Consider the following 22,910-nt stretch of genomic DNA (forward strand, 5'->3'; position numbering starts at 1 on the left):
GAAAAATTTAAGACTCTGGATGCCAAAAGCCAACTTAATAGGGCCAATGGGAGTAAGTGCCTCCCCTTTTCACCTTTTACATCCAAAAAGAGCACTTTAGAGGAGCCATGAAACTCAGGGAAAATAATATAAAATATAGATAACAAAAGGCAAGAGCACCAGCAAATTTATGAAAATTACAGAAATGATGCATGTAAAGAAAATGTATAAAAAACAAAGAAAGAAATGCAAGGTAAAATTAAATAAGAAGACAAGCAAGATGAAAAGAACCTACAAAATACCTCAAGGCACATGCTTGAGAAGACTATCAATACTACATTAAGATTTTAGAGGAAAATGCCCCAAAACCAAAGGATAGCCATCAGATGTGAAAATATTTACATTGGAAGCATATAATGAGCAAGAACCTAACAATAAGACCCTAAATGTAGAGTAACTTTCCTTTTTCTTTTAGGTACAAAGCCAGCATTTATATAGCCCAATATTTACATTTAGTTATGTAACAATGTGAGGTGGCACGTTGAGTCAACCACACAGTCATAATTTACGTTTTTTGATCACAAATTCAACAACTCCACAAATGGTACCTGGAAATTTTCCACTGTTTATAGATTGAACCAGCTTCTCCTTTCCATGGAAAGTAAATTCATTTCTTTGAAAAAAGCTTGGAACTTCAAAGGTAAAACTACAGATTGAATCTCATCTCTTATCCCATTTGAAAAAGGTTAGTTGCAGCCAATGAAAAAATATGTCTATTGTTAGCTATTGGGTGGTGGGGTGTCATTTTTAAAAACTGGTTTCACTGATAACTAAGGAGCACATGGTTTATGTTTTAATTTATCTGGGATTTGTTAAGCAGCTTCCCAGTTTTGAAACAGAAGTAGGTTCTTTGCAAAACTATTCCCAAGTCCTTATTCACTGCATCAAGTTCCAATTTTGGAAATCAAAAACATTCAGAGAACATTTATAACTGATTTAATTAGTAAGTTGGACCCTTTTATGAATTGTTTAGAGTAACACTTAATATAGAATGAATCATTTAATTAACAGCCCAGCAAAGAGCTTGTAGAATTTCACTCTCCTCATCATCCCCTACTCCCAATCCTATGAATTGACTTGGTTGTTAAATAGTTACGAAACATATTTGCAAGAACTAAACAAACTCAAACACATAAAGGACATGTTTAGCATCCAGTCAGGTATGAAAAAAGTAACCCTTGTGTTATAGAACAGAAGACAAAAAGAATAATTGTGAACTAATCCAAGTAAACAGGACATGCTGTCATATTGATTTAAAGTCAAATACAAGAATCTGGCATTCTGAATCAGGAAAGAAAATAAGGAAAAACTTCCTTCAGCCAGTACTCAAGGAGAATGCCAGCCCTGGTGGATGCATGTCATGGGAATTTAGTGGAGCCTCATTTTACAGATTTTCATTTCTATTTCCCACCTTGTCAAGGCTTCACTCTGTGAAATAAACTAAAATACTTTATAAATTTTTTTAAAATTACAGTGCATGACATATTGCCATTAATCATCTTCAAGATGCTTCCCTTCACTTCGAACATATGTATCCCATTCTTCTTGCCACTTTCTGAAGCAGTTCAAGAAGTCCTCTTTCATGAATGCCTTTTTTTTTACTGTTGATCTATGTTTGCAATACATCATTACATTCATCTTGAGGAATTGCTACATATACATGTGGTGTATTTGTCAGTTTTGCTTCCTTTTCACTTCCCCCCTTTTCTTTCCTCCCTTCCCCAGATTCCCTTTCCATCTTCACAAATTCTACCTCTTTTCCTACTATCTTTTGTTTATGGGAAAAGGCACTTTCACTTATTCAACAAGTACATCTTGATATATACACTGAACCAGGTTGATAGTATATTGCTTTCAATGCCTTTTTGCCAAAAAACTGAAAAAAAAAAAACCCTTGCTTGCCTCAATTTATCAAAATATGGGGAGAGAATCTCTGACAAGACAAAAATCCAGTTCTTATTCATGATTACTATTAAATATGTAACCGAAAACAAATTAGTCTCTTAGTTTTCTCATTTTTAAAGTGGCATATAAACAACTGCCCCATGTATGGGCAAATATAAGCTTTAATAAAATAATAACTTATTTTTTTTGGTACCGGAGATTGAACTCAGGACCTTGAACTTGCAAGGCAGGTGGAGGCACCACTGAGCTAAATCCCCTGCCCTCTAATAAAAGTATAAGTGATGATAAATATTGGGAATTTGCCATGTGAAGGCTGTGTTAGGTTCTTAAATCTCAGTATGACAGATGTCAGAGAAAGATTTGTTACAGAAAGGAATGGTTGGTGATTTCATCTCCCTGTTGCCTTACTGCTCACAAAATTTTCAGAAACTAGGATGTAGGTTATTGAACATGAAGTATTTAGAATATTTACCAGAGTATGCATTCAACCTTCCTTATTTGCAAGCAAATTAATTTGAAATCTAGATTCTATACACACATATAGAACATTGACCCTTTCCCCAGAGGAAGCTAATCTGAGAATATGTTGTCTCCTATGTACCACTTTCTTCCTTCTGCTCAATACATACTCCACTCCCACTCTGGTTTAGCATATGACACAGCTTAGGCTAGTCATAATACTTCATCCCCTCCCTAGAAAGTGATGGACACACAGTGTAAGTTGGACCTGTTTTGTCAAATCATCAAAAGCTATACAATCATGAGTCTGGAGCTTTTGGTGGTCATGTTCATACCAAGTAGAGAAAGCTGGTCTGGGGGAATTAAGGCACACTCTACTTTTCTAGCAGAGATGAGAGATGAGAGAAAGAGAATACTAATGCAATGTGAACTCCTTGTTCTAACCTTCTAGAGATTTCTCAAGGCTTGTTTTGCAAATCTTCTTTCAGTTCTACTAAATCTTTTTGTGTAAACTAATTCTGATGGGTTTCTATCATTAGTGCAATGACTGATCCATAGAAAAGGGTAGGAATACATTTTCTTTGCTGTTGCATTAATGCTTGCTGTAAGAATGCAAGAGGCTGGGAATATTGCCAGAACTCTTTTTTAAGGGACATTCAAGTCCACAATCTCTAGCTTTGGTGTTAAGGAGTGGATGATGATTTGTGGACAGGCTAGTGATAGCAAAAGAAGAATGAGCCTGGGGTCTCAGGCTTAAGTCTGAGAGATTCTGAAATCTATGCTACAATGTCCTTTAAGCCAAAATGAGACAGACACAGGAAGCATCCTGGCACTGTAACCAATGAAGTTTTATTTTTACTTTTGGCCACTTGCATAACATTTCCAGGGCTGGTTTTTATCTATAAAGTAAAAGCTTCAAATTGTAAACTGTTATAATTCTTAAAGCTCTCATGAAAATTTAAACTCAACAAAAAGTAATTGTGATAAGGCTAAAGGAGTGTACAGGAAGAAATTTAGATGAAAATAATCTATTGAGATTATGACTATTTTTAATAATTAAAAACGCCAAGTAAAATACATAGCACTACTATATAGCAGGTACTGTTCTAAATGCAATACATGTTAACTCTTTTAATTTTCACAGATATTTTTATTATCTTCATTCTAAAATAGAAGAAAACAGGGCATAGAGAAGTCCAGTAACTTTCCAGTGCTACACTATTAGCATGCCAGAAATAGGAACTGATTTCAAAACCCATGCTCTTAATAACTATGCTACACATCTGTTGTTAAGAGCACTTACTTTTCTGTCTGGCTCAAAGCAGGAATTCAATAAGTGCTTATTAAATGATACCAGATGAATATAAAGTGATCATTGTGAAGGCATTGATAACAACCAAGTGCTATGTTTTGTTTGTTTTGTTTTGTTTTAAATCATGATGGCAGTAGTGGAGATAGCTGCCCACAGGACAAGAGATTCTCTGTTGGGGATATTTTACAACCGTTCTCCCAAATGTATACGCCCATAGGTATGTTTCCAAATGTATATTCTGGTTTGCATCCTTGGAGCATTATACACAAAGGTTAAGCACATTTTGTTGAAAGTGAAACAATCCTTGTGCAATTTCCTTGGAAACTGGATTCTACTAAATAGATTGGATTTTGACAACCAGTCCCACCTCATGTCAATGAGAAAAATTATAGGAGATAAATTGTTGAAGATCAAGAAGAACAGAGAAGTAGAAGAATATGCCTACCAAAAAATATTCATTTGTTTTCTTTTTCATTTTTTTAAATGAAGGCAATATTTCCAGGAAACTAAATAAAAATAGTTCTTTCCATCATAACTTTCTTAGCACCCAGACACTTGACAGAAATGGCTTTTAAACTAGAGTATATCACTTGGATAACGTCTTTATAATGGGATTTATTGAAGAATATGTGTTAAGTAAATGATAATTTAGATCAGAATAAAAGTATGATAAGAAGCCTCACTGTGCCTTTAAATAAGAAGCAGATTTTCCTAGATTTGTTCTATTGTAAAGAACTATGTCACCACCAGATTCAAACTCAACTCCCTCATTGGAATGCTGAGATCAAGTTTATTAATCTGTACCAGAAGAACTTATCTAAGCAATGGAAAAGACCATTGTAATTATTATCTACCATATGGCTGTACAAAAATCCCAAGTTTAGCAATTTGCACTTTTATTGTCCAGTGGCTTCAAGGATCTAAGGAACAAAATGTCTTAAAGGTTAATTCATCCAATCATGGCAATTGCCAGGATCTGGAAAATTTGGATTATAAGAACTACCAATAACTCCCATGTGATCAGAACAATAGCTGTGGAAAAAAACTATGAGCTCATTGCACCTACCAATCCCTCTGCTGGATCTAGAAAACCAATTAAGCCTTGCTCGCTCAGGTGCTGCTTCTCTGTGTGCAGAGTAGGCTTTAACGCCTTGTGATTTAGCCAGGTCAGCAGTCATGAGAGATGACAGGGCACTGCCCATCCAGCCTGCCCACATCACCCACACTTGGGAATCTGCTCCAAATAAGTGCTGGGCTGAGCCCATTAGTGTACTCTCACATGGGTCTTACATTGGACACATGGGGACTGTTTAGTTTGCAAATCTTTTCTCTTGTGGAATGCAGCTGCGGAGGCAATACCTTGTCAAGTCCTGAAAAGACAGAAACACTCCACAGAGGAGAATGTCTACTTCATTCAGCCCAAGGAAAATCCTTGCAAATTTGAGTACAGACAGCTATCCAATTGCAGCAAGACATGAGCATATGTCCTTGCTTGTCGGATGAATTATTTGCATATACTGAGAGACTGCAGTGGATATAATACTCTAAATGAAAATACAGATCTTTTTATGTTTTTAATATTTCACTAGAAGTTTGAGGGGTCTCAGTGAGGATAACTGTAATGTCAGAAAGAGGTTGTACTAGTCAAAAAATAAGGGTTTGGGGTGACGGAAAGGATTTACCCTCAGAAAATTAACTAATAAATGCTGAATTGAAAAGGTGACATCTTCTGCTCCTACATAAGCTTGGACAGGTAAGACTAATCCAGAGATGTTAGATTGAAAATAAATTTCTGACCTTGGGCCCCAAATTATGTGAGCATAAGACCATCCTGCATTTCATTTCAAATCTTGTAGCAGAAATCTATGGAAGAGATCTTTGGATTTTATTTCTAATGTGTAAACAATGTTTTTTAAATATTCAAATATTTCAATAATCTTACCTAGGCTGTAAACTAATTGAGGGCTGGGGTCAGACAGGGTTTTATAACACAGCCCATAGCCATTGCAGGAGCCAGCCCCTGAGGATCCCTGCTTACTCTCAGTCACACACTTAAAAAGCTCTTTCCCTCGTGTGTGTGAGCAATACATCACAGAGGTAATGGGGTGGCATTTCTGGGATTAGATTATAAAAGAATACAATTTCCATTTATTTCTTGCTCTTTCTTTCTCTCTGTGTCTCTGCCTTCCCCACCCCCCCAAAGCAATGTCTTATGTTTGAATACACATGGCCAGAACTTGTCAGCCTCCTGACAGCTGGTGAGAAGCTGAAGCCTACCAACAGCCATGTGAGTGTACTTGAAGCAGGATCTCCAACCCCAGTCAAGACTTCACATAACTGTGGCCTTAGTCAATAGCACCCTCATGTGAGACCTCAATTGGAACCACCCAGTTAGCCTGCCTCTGACTCCAAAATAAATTGCTGGGTTTTAGGGTAACTTTGTTACTCAGCAACAAACATAAACAGCTGATCAAGAGTCCAACTGGATTGCCAATTTTTCTCAGTGTCCTTGGTCTAAATATTTCTCTCCAACTAACCCTGGGCCCAAACTCTTCCTTGTACCTTTGGAAAGACAGCATGGGTGTTGTAGTCAAGGTTTGCAAGGGAATAGATTTAATACAAGACACATAATTTATAGGATTATTTTATAATATTAACCCAAAAAGCCAAATACAGAGGAAGAGGGCAAGAGATCTGTCCACACACTAGAGACCACACACAAGAAGAATCCAGCTGAGGGCATGGATCCCATGGCAATGTCCTGCACAAGTCCAGCTAAAGGCCTAGAGTCCAAGGCAATGTCCTCCATGAGTCCAGACAGAGGCCTAGAGTCCGTGGCAATGTCTCATGCAAGTCAGTATTGAGGATCTACACCAAGAAGGCCCAAAGACCAGTGGTGGAAGCTAGAAAGCCTGCACTATGGCATGAAGGATTGTACCACCAGGCTGAGGGATCTACATGGGAGCCAGGAAGCCATGCTCAAGGCAAGGATCAGAGCTCCCCTAAGGAGAACAATAGGCAATTCCAGTGACAGGAAGGACCCAAGCTCCTCCTCCGAGAACAGCCAAGTTCACATTAGGAAAACCAGCTTCGGCAAGCTTCTCCAAAGAAAATCAACAGCCTTTTACACATGTGTGACCCATTTATTTCACTTAAGAGTATCGCCTCAATGTTCATCCATTTAGCTATAAATGTCTCTAATTTCTCATTCTTTATGGCTGACTAGCACTCTATTTTATAAAAAACAAAAACAAAAAACCACATTTTCTTTATCCAGTCTCCAGTTGATGGGCAGTTGGGCTGTTTCCAAGTTTTAGCTATTACAAACTGTGCTGCTATGAACATGGGTGCACATATATCATTGTGGTATGAGTCTTGTAATTCTTTTGGGAAGATACCCAGCAGGGGAATAGTTGGGTCAAATGAGACTTCCAGTCCTAGTTCTTTGAGGTATCTCCATACTGATTTCCACAGTGGTTGTACCAGTCTATATTCCCATCAACAGTGGAGAAGGGTTCCTTTTTCCCCATAGCCCTGCCAGCATTTGTTATTGGTTGACTTCATAATAACAGCCATTCTTTCTGGGGTGAGGTAGAATCTCAGTGTTGTTTTCATTTGCATGTCTCAGATGACCAGTGATGTTTATTTATTTTTTTCTTATGTTTATTTGCTATTTCTGCTTCCTTGAGAAATGTCTGTTCATTTCAGATGCCCATTTTTTTGGATTGAGTCTTTAAATTGGGGAGCTCTGATTTTTTTAAGTTCTTTATATATTATGGATAGTAGTCCTTTGTCTGAGGAACAGCAGGTGATAATTTTTTCCCACATTGTCGGTTGTCTCTTCATACTGTTGGTGGTTTCTCTTGCTGTTCAGCAGTTTTTTAATAAGAAGAGATCCCACTTGTTGATTGTTTGTGCTAGTTCACGTGCACCTCAGGTGCTGTTCATGAAATTGCTTTTGTGAAATAGGAAGAAAAGGTCCAAAGGGGACGGGGAAGTGTGTGTGTGTGGGGGGGGGATTGGGGAAAGGAAAGAAGAGAATGGAATTAACATCAGAAAATGAAAAAATGGAAACAAAGACTTTGTAAACAGGGAAGGATGGAAGGGTTGAAGGGAGGGCAGGGGAATGGGGAAAAATAAGAACCAAGATAGATCATGTCAAGGTACATATTTCCAATGATAAGGTCATTATATTGTATACCTGAAATGTACCAATAAAATTAATTTTAAAAAAAGAAAATCAATTGCCTATGATCTTCGCCTCCAGTTCTTTTTTTATGCTGTTAACAACAGTTCTCATGTGGGTCTTCCATACCCATACCACGCTAATTCAGTTCAGCCAGTCATTTCAAGTTGACCATCAGTTAATCCACACAATGGACTTTTCTAGTTTGATGACATCTAATTTCATTTGAAGTTGAGCAGTGCTCATCTAGTTTGCTTTAGCTTGGCTCCCCTCTTGTTTGAGCTACCCGAGATGCCCCCAATTTCATGTTCATGTATTCACTCATTCAAGACATACTTAATGAGTGCCACTGCTTTATGCACTGGGACTACAGCAATGAACACAACTAATAAAGCCCCTGACCTCATAACAATTACATTTATCATACTCTCCTGAGAAGCTGTACTTCCTGAAGCTGTATTTCCTGTACTACAGCATTGTTCTCTTGACTAGTTTTGAATCTTCATGTAAGCTCTTGTTTATGGAGACCCAACACCAGCTAGCTTTTTTAATAGAAGTTTGAGACATTCTTTAATTTATAGCACCCTTTAACAATTACCTGGTAGTCATTTGACACATAACCAAGACAACTAGATTATTCCATAGTCTTGGTTAGAAAAACACGGACACGTGAAAGAAAGGCCTTAATCCATTCAATAGAGGGAAGTATTCGCTGTATATCTCATTCAGTTTTTCTGTTGCTATAATAGAACTAGTTAGAGACTAGGTAATTAATAAAGAAAAAGCTCACAGTTCTGGAAGCAGAGAAGTCCAAGACCAGGTGACTGCATTTAATGAGGGCCTCATGCTGCTTCAACTCAGAGGAAGTAGAAATGGGCACATGCAAAAGACCATGAGCTTGAGGGATGTACTTGCTTTATAACAACCTACCCTTGAACCAGGTATGGAGGTATATGCTTGAATCTCAGGTACTCAGGCTGATGATGTGGGAGAATTATGAATTCAAGGTCAGCCTGGCAACATAGTAAGACCCCTGTGTCAATAAAAGAAAAAAACCACACTCCACTCTCATGGTGACTATTCCAGTTCTGTGCAAGCAAGAAGTCATTCATAAAAGAAAGTCATTAATCCATTCACAAGGGCTCCACTCTATAACCCAAACACCTCCCACTAGGCCCCACCTTCCAACACTATGGCACTGAGAAATTAAATTTTCAGCACATGAATTTGAATTTGGAGAATATACTCAAACCAGGACTATACATACCTTTCTCCCTCGTGTACTCTTCCATGGCATTTAACAGTGCTCTTCATACCAAAAGTTTTAATGTATTACATTTTATCAGCTAATAGACATTCTTGAGTATCATTTCTTATCCAGCATCCAACTAGACCATGCAGATTAGTAAATACAACCAATTTACTTTTTAAAAACTGGAAAAATAAAAATTATCAAAAGTACATATATAATCATATTTCCATGCTTCAGCCATCTTGACTTATCTTTATTCTAGCATAAATTCTGAATTGGAAGAAAGTCCATATTTCCTAGGTGAATGCAGCCAGGAAATAAATATATTGTCAAAACAACAATTACGAAAGAGTATTTCGTGACACTGCCCCCAGTCAGCCTTAGTTCTTCCCATTAAGTATGGGGATTTTCAAGCACCTTCTCTTTGGAATTCCACAAACTAATCTTAGTGAATACTATTAGTGCTCTTCTTCTGCCCATAGAGTGATATTTCCTCCTATGATGGACATCAAAGGCAGTAGCCATCACCAATGCCTAGTAATGACATAATGGCTTATGTTGACAGCATAGCGCTGTGGGTCAAAGCCACCAACAACTGAAACTGCCAGTCCCATTTCTAGCAAGGACACTGGAACTATTATATATTTATACCAAGGAGTAGTCTGAGTATTAAGGATTAATTTGAGGGGGTAGCCACAATGTCACTTTTCTCTAGTCCAAGATTTTCTTTCCAGGAATGAATTTTGTCCTTAAGACTCATGAATATAACTTATCCCTTACCTTCTCTGCAAATTTCAGACTCACTCACATGGAGCTCAATGCTGGTTCAACTTGGCTTAGGCTTATGCTAAAACTCTTGTTTTAAAGGTGTTCTAAGAAAACTAGTTTTGGAGTCAGATTAACCAGTGTACTTCCAGAATAACAATTATTTTTAAAAGTCACTTGATAATTTAAATTAGAAAAGGTCTATAAACCGAAAATTTAATTCATTAATCTACCCCACATGAATTCCTATCTTCAACATTTTCACTTCAGCTTTTAATTTTCAACAAGAGCCACATACATTTATTATTTTATTCACTCAATAGGTTATTTTTATTTATTTATTTATTTATTGGTACCTGGGATCGAACTAAGGACCTCTTGCTTGCCAGGCAGGCACTGTGCCACTGAGCTACATCTCAGGACCTCAATAGGGTAAATCTTAGCAAGTCTTTGAATTACAGCATTATGGCAAATTCAGCCCATTATGAAAGAGAAAGAAAAATCTTTGGTTCAGAGAAATGGTTCAGAGAAAAACCTTTGGCTCAAACTGAATTTTTTGCAGTTGCTAGGCATTTTGTTGCTGTTATGTTCAGCTTTTAATTAAAGCAACAAAAATAGGTCCTTTTGTGGTTTAGAGAGTAAAGGGGCTTTAGCTAAATAGTTAAGTTTGTAATCTTTTTTGGGGGGGATCGAACTCAGGACCTTCCACTTGTGAGGCAGGCGCCAGCACCACTGAGCTAAATCCCTAGGCCAAGACTGCAATCTTAAGCGGCATTCACAACTTTGTCTTTCCTTCACCCTGCTTAGTTATTATTTGGGTGTGTTCTGTTTTTTTCCTTAAGGTTATATTTTATAAGACATTTTTTTCTATTCAAATAAATGTTGAATTAAATACATTGGAAGATAGGATAAATTAATTAAGAAAATTAGTTGAAATGTATATCCCAGAGCCATGAAAAAGAAAACATGGGAATAGATGTAAAATGGAGCTGAGCATATTTCAACCATACAAACAAAAAAAAATAAGGGGTATACCTGGTCTTATAATATGAGATAAGTGATTTAGATGACCAATTCTGCATTTTCTTTTCAAAAAGATCTGTAATTTGTATGCCATGTTGATCTGAAATTTGGCTTTTTAAAACTAGACTTTATAGGCTCACAACATTTATATTCATATAAATATGCATGTATTCATATAGATTATATTCATACATACATATATTCATCTTTAGATAATGAAGTAATAAATATATACAGTAAAGGAAAAATAAATCTTGAAAAAGTAATGAAAAATTGCAATGCAAAGCTTTTTTGTTGATTATTTCAGGGTGAAGGAAAAGGTACTTTTTTCAGTATTGGGGATCAAATCCAAGGTCTTACGCATGATAGGCAAGTACTTTACCACTGAACTGGAAAGGGTAATTTTTGCTTCCTTCCTTATATCTTTCAACACTACATGATTTTCTGTAACAAAGAGATTTTGCATTAGAGGGAAGTTTTTTTTTAATTAAATTCTTTTATTGGTACATTGTAGGTATACAACACAATTACATTTCTCATTGGGAATTGTACCTTTACATAATACATCTTGGTTCTTATTTTTTCCCCATACCTACCCCTCCCTTCATGCCCTCCACCCTTCCCTATTTACAAAGACTTTATTTCCATTTTTTCCATTTCTCATCATTTTTCCTTCCCCTCTTTCCTTTCCCCAGCCCCTCCCACTACCCTACCCCTTTGGACTTTTTCTTCCTATTTTACATCTTTGATTATTCATTCTAATCAATGGTACATTTTAGGTATACAATATAATGACATTCATCATTGGAAATTTGCACCTTTACATAGTCTCTCTTGGTTCTTATTTTTCACCCTTGCCCAGCCCTTCCTTCAACCCCTCCATTCCTCCCTATTTACAAAGATTTTGTTCCTATTTTTCCATTTTCTCATATTAATCCCATCCCCTTCTATCCTTTCCTCTAGCCCTCCCACTTCCTTCCCCTTTGCCCCTTTTCTTTAGAGGGGAGTTTTTTAAAAAAGGAGGAGGAAGACAATACTTGCCCAGCCCACATGTGCTTTTGTCCCTTCCCTTTGGAAGAATGCTGCACTAACTAGCTCACTGAAAACTAGTTTACTTAAGCTCTGATTAAACAAGTGGTGACACTGTATTTCTGTGTCTTAAATGACACACACCTAAGTGCCAGGAATAATCATACAGACTATTCTGTTAGTCTTGTGCATTAACAAGTGCTACAAACAAGTGACACTTTCATTAGTCCCTTTTTAATCAATGGAAGGTGACAGTCATGGTGAGAATGTAGTAAGGAAAGTCTGGCTTTAATCTTGATTTTCTAAAAAGAAAGAGCCAGAATGCCAGAATGGATGAAAGTAAGTGGAAAGCAATATTCAAATGCAACAAATATCTTCCCCAGAATGTGGGGTTTGGGGTGGGCATTTCTGTGAGTAAAGATCTATATAGTGTATTTTTTCAGAACACTTTCATTTTTATTTAGTGTCCCATCTTTGAGTCCTTGGGTTCAGAATACTGCCTCGTGGTTCACTAGTTTAATCTCTCTGGCTCCAAATAGAAAGAGAATATGGATTCACTGAATTACTCTGGAAGGAGAAAAAAAATCTATGTTCAGGCCTTTTCTATGTAGATGTAAATAATAGGATAAAAGAGCAGAGAATGTATGGGATTATTTCAGTGGTTTACAGACATTAAGGAAAGTAAATTTGCAATTAGGTGATTAGCACAAGAGCCAGTGGTAATAAGCAATGTGTTCTTATTCCAAACATCTCTGTTACAAATTACTGCTAAAAGCTTCGCCCTACATTCTCTTTGTCTTTTGGCTGTGTGGTGATGATTTAAGGTAACTGCACAGAACTGCAGAATGCTGCATGTTATTTCATGCAAGCCATTTAGTTACTATGCCAGGTAACCTTAGAGGAAACCTTTTTAACTATATAAGAGAATAGCTTGCACTACCCAGCTGCATTCTCTCTGGTTAACCTTGAGCTATTGGTTCATTTCTGAAGTTTTCATTTGCTCCAAGTTGTGCTTTGCCAGTTGCCAAGGGCTGAATGCTCCTGCAGCTTGAGGCACCAGCATACAGAGATGTTCTCTCCAGTCTTTCCATGCTAGGTACAAAGAGTTTAGCTGCAATTGCTGCTTGGATCCACCTGATTCTTGTTAGCAATGCTCCCAAGATTCTGCTCTTCCCAGATTCTATGAAGAAAGTAAAAAGTATAATTATTGATGACTCAGCTCACACTAAGGAATAAACTAAACAGAGATTTCTTAGCTAATTTAACCAAATGTATGCATGCATACATATAGTCAATGTAAGGAATGAACAATTTGGAACTATTCTCTTTCAACATTCAAATTTTTCCTCATAAGAGAATGGTGACTCATTTAGCTAAATGTAGCTAAGAATGGTGTAGCCACTGTGGTCTTTCTTGTACCTTATTTCATCATCCTGGTTTACATATTATCTGTTGATATTCCTGTTTTTATGTAGTTCCACTACCTACTTTAGTATGTATCAAAGCTGTTCTTTCCTTTAACAAGTCTGACATGCTAATTAGTACTGCATAGTCAGTATCTTTGATAGAAACTGTTCAAAATTCAATTTCCAAATATACATAATGAATTGTGTTTATTGTTGCAGCTATCATTGTTCCTAATTTGTCATGGTATAAATCCTGAAACATAGGAAAAGACACTCTTCTTTCCCAAGTCCTCTAAAAATACTTGTTTCTATAATGACACTCCCCCCCACCCTGTGTCCTAGCTTTTGACAGTATGAGAGTGACTGACTTCCAGGCTGAAAGCTCCTGTGAAGGAGAAACCAGATCCTGTTGTGAAGAAATTGGATCACCTTATCTAGTGTTTTCTCTTGCTACAGATACTAGAAGCTCAATGGTTAACACTTTCATGACTGCTGTTAGGTGTAGAAAAAGTCATGATGTTTTGTATAACCCCCATGAGGTTTGGAAGCATGATCAGTGATAAAAAGTATAAGTGGAATTTTTAAATCAACATTTAAAAATATTTTATTTGAAAATTGCACTTTAAAAGTTCATGAGATTACACACAATATTTAACGTTACAGAGAACTTTTAGGTTGCCACTAAAATTCCAAAAATTTTCAATACTTCTTTCTTTCTTGAGAGCCTTCTGTGTACTAAGCATGCACTCTACCACTGAGTTACACCCCAACCTTTTCTAAAGATCTGGTATTAAAAGCAGTAAAATGTTTTAAAATATCTGCTCACTTGCTAAAGTTTGATGCTTATTCTTACCACAACCAGGACAGTGCTATGATAGTAGAACTCTTCGTGATTATGAACTATTAGTTACAATCTCAACTGGTATCATGATGGAAGAAATAATGACCTCAGAAATTTATCTTTGTTGAATTAAATCCAGTTTGCCTCACCAATCAAATCTTTTGAATCATGGAATCACAGTTGATGGAAAAACTGGGGTCATCACTCTAGTCCAGCAACAAAATAGTCATTATCTCCATACCTTGCATTTCATTCCAACTAAAAATGTCTTTATTATTCCCTCCTACTCTTTTACTCAGCTGTCATAAAAGGCTTCTAAATATGATTTCATCCTTTTTATTCTCTTTTGTTGGGCTGAATACTCTCCATTCTTTTTCAGTTGTTCTACAGCAGTGGTTCTACAAATGTTTCTGAAAAAACGCTATCAGAATTATCTAGAATGTACTGAAAAATCAGATTTGGAGGCTCCATCCCATAGCTATTGAATCAAAAATATTAAGTACTGCTACCTGTAGCAAGTCCTTCAGGTAATTCTGATACAAAAGATTCATCTCAAATGCTACAATATAAAATTATTCCTGATCTCTTTCCCCACTAAAACCTCAGAACACTGTGTACCATCCCTTAGCATTTACCTTCTCTATTTTGCCTTATTGCTATGTGTATATTCATTAATTTCCCCCCTCTCACCCTTGCTAAACCATTAATACTTTGCAAGAAAGAACTTCACTCAGTAATTTTCAAATAGGAAGCAGGGCTGACTACATTTGAATCAAAGAATCTGTGGGTCTCAAGTTATTAGAGACTAAAGAATTACAGATAGAAAACTTTATTTTTAATATTGATTAAAAACTTCCATTCTGGAAAATTCAGTAGCAACATGGATTAACTGATTTAAGTTCTTAACTGAAAGCAGAGTTTCAAGAAATGCAAAGAAGCTGAATCTACATCCTTAAAGCCATCTTTTCATTTTTGATCCTGTATTATGAAAAAAGTTTTAAACATAACCCTCTAAATACATAATGATGGATGTGGAATGTAAATAAAATAAATACATAAAGCTGATTTCTCTATAAAAGGATTTCCTATTTCATCTGCTTACAAAAGATATATACAAGGTTATTTATGTTTCCATTGCTTAAATAAGTTTGAACTTGGAAATGAAGTCAAGTTTGACTCATTAAATTGAAAATCCAGTAAAAACAACACTTAGTTTCTATTCTTCCTGAGTCCATGAAGTTTGTCATATCCAAAAGAATAACATGAATACTAATTTTTAAAACATCATTTATTACTAATAATTGCATATTAGTACTAATAAGAAATTTTGTAAAAGTAGAAAAAAAGGAACTAGTAGCTAGACTTTGTCAAATCATGTGATATATATATATATATCAATGAGATCATCATGAACAAAAACCACTTTTTGATTAATTGAATACTTGATATCATCCAACTTATAGTTGGCAGTAGTTGAGCACAAGCCTTATTTTCAAGCAGTGTACAATTTAGGTGTGACTTTCCAGTGATGTCAACTATTGTCGTTGGATTTCTCTTGAGCTAATGGTTTGCCTCTACAACCTATTTTACTTGAAGGCAACTTTAACTTCTCCACAATTTTAATAAATTGATACAGGGCCTGAACTCATAGACAATCACAAGCTACAATACTTCTTAGCATGTGTATAAAAAATTGTTGATTTTCTCCTTTTGGCAGAGATTCATGTACTGCAGCCATATCAGAAAAGCCAATGGCTTATGAAGCAAAATAACAGTTAAAGATGATTTAAAGACCCTCCCGTTTACTTAACTTTTTCACAATCCTAGTATCTACCTGTTTTCTTCACTGAGAAAAACGTTAGTGACAGAATGCTAAAGAGACAGTTGCCTAGTAGATAAAAGTCCAAGGAATGTAGCTTCTGAAAGGTATTTTGTTTCCTACAAAGGTCCTCAGCTTTGAGGATTACTACTAGAAATATCAGTACAGAGGCTTCTTATAGAAATTCTAAAAGACACCTAAAATGCTTTGGGAAAACCCTACTTGCTGTGGCTGGATAAGGAACAAGATGACAGCAGAGATTTCAGTGACACCCTATACATGAGTCACAGAATGAACAATAAGTGCAAAAAATTCCATTCACTTGCTAGTTAAATTATTCTGATTCTATAACTCCATGGTATGTGCGATCAGTAGTTTTAAAAAGAAGATCATCATCATGAAATAAAAAGAAGAGTTTTTATTTTGGAAAGGGCTCTAGAGAAAGTGCAAGCATGATTGCAGAAATTAAAGATTATAAAAGCAAGCAGGCATGAACCTTGAAAACATGGTAAGTGAAGTGAGTCAAGCCTGAAACAAAAGGACAATTATTATGGGATTTCATTTGTCTGAGGCCTAGAATGAACAAATTCATAGAGAATTTCAGGACCTAAGGAAGGAATAGAATAAGAAATCATTCTCAATGGGTAGAGTTTTTGTTTGTTATTACAGAAGCTAGAAATGGATAGCACAATAATATAAATGCACTTAATACCACCTAACTGCACACTTTCAAAAGATTAGCCAGGTAAGCTTTATGTTATGTACATGTTACCTGAATTTAAAAAAGCATACACTAAAAACAAACAAAAACAGCAAGTAGAGAGACTCTGTGATGGAAAAGTGACTGATGTTAACATGTCACAGCACTGCAGAAGAGAAAAAAAGACTCTCATAAGAATAAATAAAATCATATTACCATAGATGAAAACATAAGACCAAATAATAAAACAGAAAGCCAGCTAGCACTGAGTAGCGATATTTCTGAGAAGAGAGGCGCTAATAAGTAGGAGTGATTATATTATCCTATCCATTCACAGTGCTTTTATTGAAGTTAGTGTGTTTGGCAGGTTACCATCCTTACCTATGAAGAAGAAAAGCAAGGTAAAGGATGGCCTGCTACTAATACACATCTGGCTGGAAAGGATAACTAAATCTTTACCACAAATTTCAGAGATACTAAGGTGAACCACAGAGGGTAAAGTTGAATTTAAAGCATAATAGGCAGGAAGGAGAGGACAACACAAGAAAATTTGACCCTATAAGGTAAGGACCAGCCCTTGAGATTCTAAGCTTGCCATCTGAGATCTTTAAAAACATTTTAAATAATCAGTCTCTAGCAGTGAGAAGTGATTAGTGAATGTATTCCAGGATCACAGCAAAGGATCCAGTTGTGTTAGTGACTATAAAAAATGCCTGTACTACAGCTATTCTTCACAGGTGATACCCAGACTTGTAGCAACAGTGTTTGCAGGGGACAAGCTACAAATGCACATACCTGGGCCCCACCCATACCTATAAAACCAGAAATCCTGGGGTTTCAGGAGGTGTCCCATTTTTAACAAACCTTCTAAATGACCCTGGCACTAGCTAAAGTTTGAGAGTCCCCAGTTTGGTAGAATTAGTAGAGAGGTAGTTAGTAAGGACCCAAGGTGATTAGCCAGACTTCGTTGGCTCTAGGGAACCACAGGCAGGCCTCTTGCTAGAGGCAGTGCTGGGGAAGGTAGGGACAGCCCTGAAGCCCTCCCCACCAGGGAGGATATTATTCTCCTTTTCCAGGAGGGTTTCTTCTGTGGCTCAGGGGAACTGCTGGTCTGTTGCCTGTGTTAGGAAACCAGTACTGTAGGGAACTCTGGAAGTGATTCTGTTCAGGAGACAGTGTGGAGACTCTTCTTGCTTTCAGAGTGTGTAGCTTCCACACCTTTCCTCGCTCTTCTGCTTACTGGGACCATAGCTCCAATGTATGCTGTTGATTCCTTCAAATCTTTCAGAATTTATATTCATATATCACTACTGCCAAGACCTTTCAAGTTAGCCCTAACTGGTAGCACTATCCAAGTATTTCTATAAGAAAAGTTGGAAGTTAAGGGAGTCTCATTAAAAGTATTTTCTTTCTTTTTTGGTTAAAACTATCCTTATTTTTTTTTCTGTGAAGGAATACCTGGGAACAAGGACCATGTGTAAGCTGGTGATAAAACTCTGTCCATATTTATGCTATGGTTATGAACACCTCCCCACACTTTAACACCTTACCAAATTTTGCCTTTTTCTCTTTTTTTGGTACTAGGGATAGAACTCAGGACGTTCTGCTTGCAAGGCAGGCGGGGTGCCACTGAGCTAAATCCCCGGCCCCAAATTTTACCATTTTAAAAATCCATGTGCATACATTTCTTTTATAATATTGTCATTGTCAATATTAACATGTTTCCTTTATTTAAAAAGCATTAGTTTTCTCTGGCTAATTAATTCCACATCTGTAAGTTCCTCTACCTTCTACCTTCCTATTTCTTGTCCAGGTATACAGGCAACAGTCACAAGGCACAAGGTCCAGCACCTTTTCTTCATTCAGGGCCTACTTTCCAAGCCATTACTTTTTAACCTCCTGAACTATAGTCTTATTACTTGTCTGATAGTTCACACCAGTTTCTAGTTTCTAACTTGGCATTGGTATTATTTCTTTGGTACTAGCCCCTTGCTTTAGTTTGCCCTGTTGAATTATGTCTCCTTCTAGAAGCCCCAGATAACAATTGCACAGGATCCAGAAAACAGCAGATCAAGGTAGCATTTGCATTGCTCTTTCCAAAGAGAACAATTCAAATGGACTCATATTTAGTTATCACACTTAAAAAGTGGTTAGAGGTTTTCCATACAGTTTAAGTAATGGTTCCTGCAAGAATAAACACACACATTCATTCTATACCAGTACCTGCTAATGCCTAAACTGAATATGACCTACGCCAGCGAACTAGCCAAGAACCAGTGATTATTGAATTTATTTCTACTGAGAAAGACAGTGAATAAAACACTAATTAGATTTTTAAGGTTTACAGAACTATCAAGTCATTAAAATTTAGAAAGGAGAGGGCCGAGGATTTAGCTCAGTGGTTTTGCCGCCTGCTGTGCAAGCGCAAGGACCTGAGTTCGATCCCCAGTATCAAAAAAAAAAATTTAGAAAGAAGAAAACATTTCTAAAACTTTGATGGAAAGCAACATTGTTTTTTGAGGACTGAAACAAATGCTTATGTTTTATTCATGCTGGAAGTACTGGCTTTGTCTTTAATATTAAAATAAGCATAATTTTGTGACCTCTGAAAATTCTTTTTTTTCATCAAGTTTATTGGTACATTTTAGATATATAATATGATGACATTTATCATTGGGAATTTACACATTTACATGAGATGTCTTGGTTCCTATTTTTTCCCCATCCCCCTGCCCTCCCTTCAATTCCCCCATTCCTCCCTATTTACAAAGACTTTGCTTCCCTTTTTCCTTTTCTCATTTTTTTTTTCAAAAATTAATTTTCACTGGTACATTTTAGGTATACAATATAATGACATTCATCATGGGAAATTTGCACCTTTACCTAATCTCTCTTGGTTCTAATTTTTCCCCCATTCCCCTGCTCTCCCTTCAACAACTCCATCCCTCCCTATATACAAAGACTTTGTTTCCATTTTTTCATTTTCTCATATTAATTCCATTTGCTTTTCCTTTGCTCCACCCCTCCCACTTCCCCTTCCCCTCTGCCCCTTTTCTTCCTATTTCACATTATCTAGTATACCTTTTAGCCCTTCTTTGCACTTTCAGTTTCTCACACCAGAGAAACTATTTGGTATTTATACATGTGTGTCCTATTTATTTCACTTAAGAGAATCACCTCCATGTGCATCCACTTAGCTATAAATGTCTCTAATTTCTCATTTTTTATGGCTGAGTAGTACTCCATTTTATTAAAAAAAACACATTTTCTTTATCCAGTCTCCAGTTGATGGGCATTTGGGCTGTTTCCAAGTTTTAGCTATCACAAACTGTGCTGCTATAAACATGGGCACACATATATCACTGTGCTATGATTCTTTTAATTCTTTGAGGAAGATCTCCAGCAGTGGAATAGCCAGATCAAATGGGACTTCCAGTCCTAGTTCTTTGAGGTATCTCCATACTGATTTCCACAGTGGTTGTACCAGTCTACACTCCCACCAGCAGTGGAGCAGAGTTCCTCTTTCTCCACAGCCCTTCTAGCATTTGTTATTGGTTGATTTCATGATAGCAGCCATTCTTTCTGGGGTGAGATGGAATCTCAGCGTTGTTTTCATTTGCATCTCTTGAATGGCCAGTGATGTTGAACATTTTTTCATGTACTTATTTGCTATTTCTACTTCTTTGTGCGAGAAACGTCTGCTCATTTCAGATGCCCATTTTTGGATTGGGTCTTTAAATTTGGGAGGTCTGATCTTTTTAAGTTCTTTATAGATTCGAGATACTAGGCCTTTGTCTGAGGAACAGCAGGTGAAGGTTTTTCCCACATGGTTGTCTCTTCATGCTGTTGGTGGTTTCTCTTGCTGTACAGAAGCTTTTTAATAAAAAGAGACCCCACTTTTGTATTCTTTGTGTAAATTCATGGTCAACTGAGGATTTGTTCATAAAATCTTTTGCTACACTAGTATCTTCCAGAGTTCTACCTAACCTCTATTCCAGCTGGTTTACTGTTTCTGTCTTAATATTTAGACCTTTAATCCATTTCAATTTTAGTTTAGCGTATAGTGAGAAAAATAGGTCATTTTAATCTTTGGCAAGTTGAAACTCAATTTTTCCAACATCATTTATTAAAGAAGCTATTTTTCTTCCAGTGAGGGTGTTTGGCTCCTTTGTCAAAGATGAGGTGGCTGAGTGTCTGGAGTTGTTTCTGCATCTTCTAATCTGTTCCACTGGTCCTCAGGTCTGTTTCTTTGCCAGTACCATGCTGTTTTTATCACAGAAGCTTTGTAGTATAGTTGCAAGTCAAGGGTTGGGATACCCCCTGCCATTTCTCTGTTGTCTAGAATTGCTTTTGCTATTCTAGGTCTCTTCTTGTTCCAAATGAATTTTTGGATTGTCTTCTCAAGGTCCATGAAGTATGCTGCTGGGATTTCAATTGGGATTGCATTGAATCTATATAGCAATTTTGAAAGTACGGTCATTTTCACTACATTGATCCTTCCTACCTAGGAGCAAGCGATGTCTTTCCATTTTCTGATATCATCTTCAATCTCTCTTTTCAGAGTGCTATAGTTTTCAGAGAAGAGGTCTTTGATTTCTTTCATTAGGTTGATTCCTAGGTATTTCAGTTTTTTGGATGCTATTGTGAAAGGAATTATTTGCCCTATTTCTCTCTCAGTGAGTATGTTGTTCATGTAGAGGAAAGCTATTGATTTTTGTGTGTTGACTTTGTATCCAACTACTTTACTGAATTTGGTTATTAGGTCTAGTTTTTGGGTGGAGTTCTTGGAGTCTTCTATATAGAGTATCATGTCACCTGCAAATAATGACAATTTGACTTCTTCATTTCCTATCTTTATTCCTTTTATTTCTTTCTCTTGTCTAATTGCCATGGCCAATGTTTCCAAAACTGTATTGAACAGGAGTGGCAATAGTGGACATCCTTGTCTTGTTCCTGATTTTAGTGTGTAGGATTTCAGTTCTTGACCATTTAAACTGATATTGGCTGTTGGTTTTTCATAGATGGTTTTTATGAGATTGAGGTAGAGACTATTCCACTCTTTTGTAGGTTTTTATCATAAATGCATGCTGGATTTTGTTGAACACTTTTTCTGCACCTATTGAGATGGTCATCTGATTTTTGTCCTTGGCTCTATTAATATACTGTATTACATTTATTGTATGCAACATATTGTTGGATCTTGCTTCTTGACCCATTCTGTCAGTCTATTTCTTTTGATTGGTGAGTTGAGACCATTAACATTGATGGTTATAACTGATATGTATTGAGTCATCATTGTCATGACTTATTTTTTTGTCTGATCCTCTACCTTTGCTTTTAATTTCTTGTCATGCCTGGCAGAATAATTCTGCTGGGCTTCCTGGGGTTGTGATCCCCATTGTCTTTTCCTAGGATTTTGCCTAAAATTTTTTGGAGTGCTGGTTTGGTATTCATGAAGTTCCTAAGGTGCTCTTTGTCATGAAAATATCTTATTTCCCCATCAATTTTGAAAGATAGTTTTGCAGGGTACATCAATCTGGGTTGAAGGTTGTTTTCCTTTAGGGCTTGAAATACTTCAATCCAAGCTGTTCTTGGTTTGAGGGGTTTTTTTTATTAAATTATTTTATTGGTACATTCTAGGTATACAACACAATTACATTTCTCATTGGGAATTGTACCTTTACATAATGCATCTTGGTTCTTATTTTTTCCCCATTCCTACCCCTCCCTTAATGCCCTGCACCCTTCCCTATTTAAAAAGACTTTATTTCCATTTTTTCCATTTCTCAGCATTTTTCCTTTCATTTCTTTCCTTTCCCCTGCCCCTCCCACTACCCCTACCCCTTTGGACCTTTTCTTCCTATTTTGCATTATCGATTATTCATTCTAATCATTGGTACATTTTAGGTATACAATATAATGACATTCATCATTGGAAATCTGCACCTTTACATAGTCTCTCTTGGTTTTTATGTTTCACTCTTGCCTAGCCCTCCCTTCAACCCTTCCATTTCTCCCTATTTACAAAGATTTTGTTCCTTTTTTTCCATTTTCTCATATTAATCCTATTCCCTTCTATCCTTTCCCCTAGCCCTCCCACTTCCTTCCCCTTTGCCCCTTTTCTTCCTATTTCACATTACCTATTATACATTTTAGTCCTGACTTACACTTTCA

This window comes from Heterocephalus glaber, unplaced genomic scaffold (genome assembly GCF_053883595.1).
Source record: "Heterocephalus glaber isolate CG9 unplaced genomic scaffold, H.glaber_assembly_v1.0 deba00001463, whole genome shotgun sequence".
Taxonomy (NCBI): domain Eukaryota; kingdom Metazoa; phylum Chordata; class Mammalia; order Rodentia; family Bathyergidae; genus Heterocephalus; species Heterocephalus glaber.